Source organism: Lycium barbarum, chromosome 10, assembly GCF_019175385.1.
Source record: "Lycium barbarum isolate Lr01 chromosome 10, ASM1917538v2, whole genome shotgun sequence".
NCBI lineage: Eukaryota > Viridiplantae > Streptophyta > Magnoliopsida > Solanales > Solanaceae > Lycium > Lycium barbarum.
The window spans coordinates 112,656,278-112,664,175 of record NC_083346.1 but is presented as its reverse complement, the minus strand read 5'-3'; the positions used below and the strand labels follow the sequence as shown (position 1 = coordinate 112,664,175).

The following is a 7,898-nucleotide window of genomic DNA, read 5'->3' as shown; positions in this document are numbered from 1 at the left end:
CCACCCCACGCGTCTGACACACCCCTTACCACTGTCACCACACCACGCACTGTCCCCCATCCCCGTCATCTTCGACACCCCTGTCGCACCACGTGACCACCATCTCCACCACACCCATATCCCCTTGTGACTTCCACAACATCACTGCCACCCGCACCACACCTTCACATCTTGTTCCCCACGCGTCTTTTATTTTATTTGATTTTTTTTCTCATTTTTTGAGCATCATAAAGAGGAGGATTTGGAGTGATTAAAAAGGGGGATTTTTTTTAGATTGAGAAAAGTCGAGAGGGCCGATTCTCTTTCAATTCAAGAAATTCCCTGTGAAATTTTTGTTTAGTTGTCCCAATTTCGCAAAATATCGAATCAAAATACTCAGACGATTTTTCGTTCTGTTCGGTGTTGTTGCAAATTCGAGCATCGCAATCTCTAATTTGGTAGTGTTCGAGGGTAAATCGAAGACTCGCACCCACTTCGCTGCACCCAAAGAAGGTAATATCATTTTCTTCATCTTAGCCTGTATTCTTCCTTTGGTTCTGTTACACTAAGTTGTGTTTTTGTTTCTTCTTGATTAAAATATAGCAAGACTTATGATTAGTGTTAAGAATCTTGTTTGTTTGTTTTGAACTTTAATCAGTAGAAAACTTGGTGTTATCTATACACTCTTTTAATGTAGTATGACATATCTATTTAAATGATCAACTTCTAGTTATGGAATTGAAGAACTTGGCTCCCCTGTTTTCCCTCTCATATGATCACAAGTTTTATGTGTTTAAAGGGGAACATTGTGAGTCTGTTAGGATTCTGCAGTTAGTAACATGGTGCAGTCTTCCCTTACCTGTTGTCATTTTTAGCCCTGTGGTATTGCTGACTTGTTTTGGTATTTAGCTCCAATTCTGTTCAAATTTATTAAAGATTTATTGTGTCGTGCGCCTTCATGTTAATTTCCAGGTCCTCTCCAGCTTTGAAGTATTGTTTTCTGCCTTGGTTCTGAATTAGCCTAGCTAGCAATAACTAGTGTTGTTATTATCAATAATGGTCTTGCTGTTAGAATCACCATTGTTAGCTTATTTTCGGCTGTTGATTGGTTGGCTGCGTATGGTTAATTGGTTTAGTCTCCATATAGTAATCTAGTTTAGTTTGATGAACTCAGTCTTTGTGTATGTCGAGACCTATTAATTGCATTCACATAGTGTCTATAAGGATTAAGATTCATCCATAAGGGATCAGTTTACTGTTTAACTAATCATGGATATGATGTGCTTGGAGGAACAGCTTAGTACCAATCTAATAGCAACTCACCTTTGAATTTAGACAAATACTGGTGTCTTCAAACCCCTTTGGTTCTGTCCTTTTCCTTTAAAATATTCAAGATATGAATAGATGCCCCATCTTCTTATATTTGAATCAGTAAAAGTGAGGAGAACGCTAAAGATAAGGGAATTTGCTTTTGTTATAATCTGCATTAGGTGAAAGAGGAAGCTCCACTGACAAAGTATCAGTTTAGCCAAATCTTAAAAAATAAATCAGTCCAGCACATCTTTTGAGCATGATCCAAGTCGAATACTTATCCATTACATGCCTGTTATGAGACTTCTTCCCTTTACTCATTATTGTTTCAATATAGTTTGTTTAGCTGCCAGTCCCAGGATTCAGGATAAATAATCCTCATACTCTTAGTTCTGGGTATATCTTTTTTTTATCTGGTGCAGACTAGTTAAGATCTAGTTTGAAAGAAAAAAAAACAGTCTGTCCGTAACTGCTGTCTCCTTATCTATGGCATAAAAAATGTGTTGTGTTCTGCTTGTTTACCTCTATAAGTAATGAAACTGAAATGTTGATTTAGGTATTATCGTAGGCTATAAAACTGGCAGTTATTTAGATACATTGAAGATGTTCATATAGATTAAGACACACACGATACATGGCTGTCTGAAATTTTGTATACGTCCGAGTATCGCCTCGCTTGTACTGTGACTTGTCGTGCTTGAATCATATATACACGTGTATATTACTGGTATACCTTCATTGAAATGCATTAAATATACACAAACTGTACACAACCTACTGATCAGTTTGAATATATATATATATATTTTCCGACATGTTGAATTTGTATTTTCATATCTTCGTCGATCAGATGCTAATCCTTTTCCTTTCGCTTATGCATGGCTTTCGCATATGAATCCGAGGGATTCATCTTCCGCATTCGATGTTGGGCCAAGGTCCTACAGAACATCATTTCCCCCTTTTTCTATCCAGTTGTGTCCGCAGCAAAGGAAACAAAATATTGGGCTGTTGGCCCAGGCAAACCGCAATAGTTTACAAATGGGCCGAGTCTATTCTTCCCAACAGCAGCTGGGTCCAGCAGTCCTAAATGGGCTGAGCCCATTTAACTTATTTGCCTCGTCTATTTTATTTTTGTGCATTTAATTTGTATTGCATGACTAACTCTTTATTTTGTTTTTATTTTCTTAATTTAGATGAACCTCAGATGAATTAGTAGGTTTAGTTTTAGTGTTGGGTAGTTAGGAGGACTAATAATTAATTTCATAAGTTATTCTCTTCCTTTCATGTTAAAACTATTTATAAGGTCTAATATTTATTTGGAATAATTGATCCGCAAAATGTCATGACTATACATGTTAAGTTAAAAGGAATCATATTTTATTCTTACTATCTTAAAATTTCAAAACGTCACTAAATAGCAACTTAAGTATATCTTATAAACTTTGTTCCAAGATTCTTTTAATCATACATGTTTTAAACCAAATGTAGTCAAATAGAATTAGTATAAGAGAAAGCAAACTCATCTATTTTTTACATCCTATTCAAAATAAGTCTAGGTTTTCTACACCACTATATTTATACAATATAATTTTGTTCTAAGATTAAATCGGTTAAGTCTTATTTAAAAGTTTCTATTTATATGCAAATCATTATACTTTGCAAGTTTTCGTTTTTTTTTTAAATAAAATTATTATTTAAAGCTTAACAACCTTCATAAGTTTTATTTTTAAGTGGACTACTATGTATTTCATCAAGTTAGTTTAAATAACATTATTATGTTTTCCTTTAAAAACCTTAATAACATTTACAACCTATTTTCTTAAGATTTAAGCATTACATCTAATCTTAATTAATTAACCTAAGTTTGGTCGGATAATCGTAAGTTAACGGATTCTAAAGGATGCCTAACCCCTTCCCTTTAGGATAATATAGAGCCCTTACCTAGAATCATATTGGTTACGCAGACTATTAATTGGGGTTTAGTTTTAACTTCGCCTTAGTTAATCTCTAGGTGTCCTAATTCACCGTTTAATTAATTAGGTGGCGACTCCTTAAATAAATAAACAGGAATCACCAATACGTCATACTCCTAAATCGACCTGGTTAAAATGGGGTGTGACAGTTAGCTACTGAATGTGTTACTGGATCTAATCCTCGGTAGAACTTCTCCATCAATATATTTTCCGGAAAACCATGATTCGGGCTCTTTTATAAATACTCCTTGAACCTCTCCCAGGATTCATATAGTTGTTCCCCCGGTCGCTGCTTGAATTCATATATCTTGTCGCGAATCTCAGCTTTCTTGCTAGGGGGGTACCACTTTGTAAGAAAAATAGTTACCATCTCTGCCCATGAAGTAATCGAATTTCGGGGTAGCTTCTCTAACCATATTCTTGCCTCTCCAGCTAAGGAATATTTGAATAACCTCAACCGAATAGCATCTTGTGGAACATTGTTCTGGATGTGATTAGCACACACATCCACAAAATTCTGCAAATGACGTTGAGGGTCATTCTCGGTAGAGTTCCGAAAGTATCCCTCAAGTTTCAAAAGCTGGTATAGAGATGAGTCAATTTTCACCGTAGTCGCTCCAACTCGAGATTGAACAATAGCAGATGCATAGTCATCCTCTGGAACCAGTTCAGCAAAAATATTCTCATCGTCAGATTCATTCGCCTGATTGTTCAACTGATTCACCTGATTACCAGCACGCTGATTTTGCTGATTTTTTCCAAAGTAGAAAGATATTTTTGACCCTTTCCCTTTTTTTTTAAGTGAGGGAAATAAGGGAATTGTTTAAGACTCTAGCTGGGCGTTCAAGTTCCCCCATGCAGAACAATTTGACATTTAAGATTTGTACAAGGTTGGCCTCTTTTAAATTTAGACACAAATTTCAGCATCTTTTGCACTAACTTGCAATTGCGCAATATGTACGTGCTAAAATAGGAGCTTTTTTCCCTTTCAAGTCTTTATGCCTTTGCTGGACCAAAAACACAACAAGCCCCAAGACAAAAAGTAAGTGCAACTTGCACTTTTGTGGCTGAGCGCAAAGGGTGGTCCTCAAGCATTTTGTGCGTCCTTTTTTTGTTATTTTTGTGCACTGTGCAATCACTCCAACACCCCAAATCCTGTCAAACTCAATTTCAAAATTTGTGAAACTTGATAGATTGATTAGAAATAACAAAATAAACTTATCTAAAAATCTAAATTATAAAATTAAATAGAAAATAAAGGAAATATGAATTGTCTCCCATAAAGCGCCACATTTGAATCAATTTTACCATTTTTCTCTCCACTTAGAGGATATGAATCTTCGCCACAACTTTGAATCAAGATTATGATGACGCTCATGGGGCAGTGGTAGAAAAGCAAAGAGGCCAACTTTCCAATGTCGCATCTTACAATTTTTGGCCTTTAAGTGAGAGACGTCATTTTGTCGTTTTGGCATGACAAACTCCAAAATGAAAACGTCTTCTTCTTCACCTCCAAAATCCTCCATAGGCTCAGTTAGTTCAATTTTCATATCACCAACTAAGCACAATGTTGAAAAATGGTTTGAATGTGGTCTAAGGCGCTTCATATTCAAACTTGCATCATTTTTGACATCCACTCCCAAAAATGAACTAGAGTCTTCAAAAATCATTTTATGAACTTTTTTATGCAACTCTAGTATCATTTCTTCAATCTCGGCATCTTGCATTATTTTTGAGTTGGTCAGTTGGCAATTCATCATTAGCTCTTGAAAATCAATCTTGACCTACTTTTCATTGCAAACCAACTTAAAACTACTATCCATGACCATTTGATGTTGAGTATTGCATACCTTAACTTTTGCATTCAATTTGGCTTCCAAGTCACGGATAGCAATTTCAAGTTTCTTCAATTCTTGACTTTGCTCAACATGAATTTTTAAAAATTCCACCATCATCGTCAAAATGCCTTCACGGTGATCCCCACACGCTCCAAGTTGTTGAGCTTGAGTCATAAGCCTATCCTTGCTCAAAATTTCAATTTCTTCATGGTGAGAGTCATTCAAAGTTTGTGCAAATTCACCCATGGAGAAATTCATGTTTTGGACACTTTCTTGTCTACTTTCAACACCCTCAAGTTGGTGAGCATTATGAGCCTCAACCAATAATTTTATTTGATCCTCCAAGGTGTGAATATCTTTGTCATTGCAACCAATTGCTTTACTCAAGTCATTAAGTGCTTCCCTCAAGTTCTTGAGGTCTAAGTTCAACTTTTCCTCCTTTTCAAGAATGGTCTCCAACATGAGCATTATCCTCTCATTTTGAGCATTTGAAACTTCTTCCACTTCCATATCCTTATTATCATCAAAATCAAAAGTAGAATCGTCATAGTGGAGGTTCGGAGAAGGGAAGGACAAATAAGCACAATTATCCCAATGACCATTTTAACCACCACACCTATCACATATACTCCATTCATAGGTTTGAGATTGTGCACACAATCCGCCCCCGGGGGAATTCAAACAATTTTGCCATAAGTGTGGTCCTCCACAATAAGGACAAGGATCATTAAAGTATGAACAACTACCATCCGACCACTTTTCATTATATGATGTCATTTACAAAAACTAATAAATAACTACACAAATATTCACAAGTTTGGACCAAAGCAAGTAAGCTTAAATCCTAAACTAACTCAAATACGCCAAAATTGTTCCCAGGCAACGGCGCCAAAATTGATAACTTCTAAATCTACTCCTCAAAGAGAAAGTGTACACAGTCGTCGCAATATAGTTTATCCAACTATGAGTTGGGGTCGAATCCACATGGAACAATATAAAGGTAATTTAAACAAGTAAGGAATTATCACCAATTAAGCTAAGTCAAACACTTTTTCAATATTTGATTTTGATTTAACAATTAACAAAGATAAAACTAACTAGAAAGCGAATAAAATGATCAATGACCACAAGTTTGGAAACAAAGGAAATTACGCTCAAGTAGCAATCCAATGTATTTCACGATTTTACAACTAAGAGTGAGTTTATGCTAATTAGATAATGATTTCTAAAATCTCATTGAAAGTCTTCTAACCAAATCAATGAATTTCACCCTAAGTTTTTCCAAGCCTTAGAGTATAATATCAAGCACAATCAATATAAGCTCAGGTAACTTTCCTATTCCTAGCTCAATCTATTAGATGAGGTTTAAAGCCTTAGAGTATAATATCTAGCACAATCAATATAAGCTCAGGTAACTTTCCTATTCCTAGCTCAATCTATTAGATGAGGTTTAAAGCCCCAAATTTTGGTTCATTAATCTTTCCCAACCTCAATTTTTCTCTTCCGAGCTCAAATCGAAGTAAATGGGGGAGGGGGGGGGGGTTAGGGTTAGCTAATCCCTTAAGAAACATTAAAGAACAAGATTAACTAAAACAACATTAACCCACTTGAGATAAACATCATTCAATACATAAGCAAAATAAGAGTTTCATTCAACACTTTAATCATAGAATATTTCCATAAACAAGATTCAAGTGAAGAAAATAAATACTACATATTTAGATATTCATTACAGAGCAAGGAATTAAGGAAATGGAGAAATGTTTAAGAAAGTTCTCAACCCCAATCTTCAAATCTTCAACCCCAAAGTGTGGTGCAAAAACCCTAGCCTCCAATACTTGTAAAAATGGCCAAATATGAAAGTGATTTCACTGTTAAGTCATCCTTTTATAGTTGCACAGTTATCCAATCAAAATATGTCCAAAACAGCCGCAATTTTCAGATTTTCGAATTTGCATTTCTGGCCCTTTTTTGCATTTTTAACCATTTTTTTCATTTTCTTCAATTTGGTCTCTTTTGACTTGTTTTTCACTTGATTTCTTCCAAAGCTCTTCTCAACCATATAAACCTATAAAATTGAAGCAAACCATAGTAAATGCACTACTTTTTCAATCAAACATAACAAAAATCTAAGCATAAAAAATAGATAAGTTGATAAAAATACCTATTTATCAGCGAAAAGGTAAAAAATTGCAGGTTACAAATGGGACCATATCTTGAACTTCTCCTACCAGCTAACAACAAAACGATGCATTTGATGCACTTGGTTTAGTTCGATATTGCTGTCGAAGAATGCTGATGACACATTGTTGCAGGTCGTCCGTCCACCAAATAGTATACGGGAGACCTGGTCGTATACTAGTTCCCTTATGCAATGCAGTACGAGAATCAACACAAGATTTTCACGTGGAAACCTCCTTGCTCAAGGGATTAAAAATCACAACCTACCCCTGTAGGATTTTAACTCCACTAACCGAGCATCTCAGGTTACAACTCTATCGTAAGCTAGGAATTAACTCCCATAATCCCTCACCCTTACAATAACGCTTATGAAACCCTCACACTTGACTGCCCCTAGCCAAGCACACTAATACCCCAAGACTCACTCCAGCCTAGTGTACCATTCAAAAGCACACTTTGAGAATTCTAGCACAGTGACTAACTCTAGCCACGCACTAATACAACTAAGCTACCTTTAGCCTAGTGTACCACTTAAGAGCTTGTGGAAGTAACCTTGAGAATTTAGGACACCTACAAACAACTTCTTTTTATTGAAGAGTAGGTTTACAGTTTAAGC

At 35.7% G+C, this 7,898-nt stretch overlaps 1 non-coding gene across 1 annotated transcript; it reads left to right on the top strand.

The window, feature by feature from the left end:
• The first annotated feature begins 3,478 nt into the window (after positions 1-3,478).
• Positions 3,479-3,584, top strand: LOC132616370 (small nucleolar RNA R71). The gene has a single exon (XR_009573155.1). It is a non-coding gene; the product is annotated as a small nucleolar RNA R71 (small nucleolar RNA).
• Positions 3,585-7,898: the final 4,314 nt, after the last annotated feature.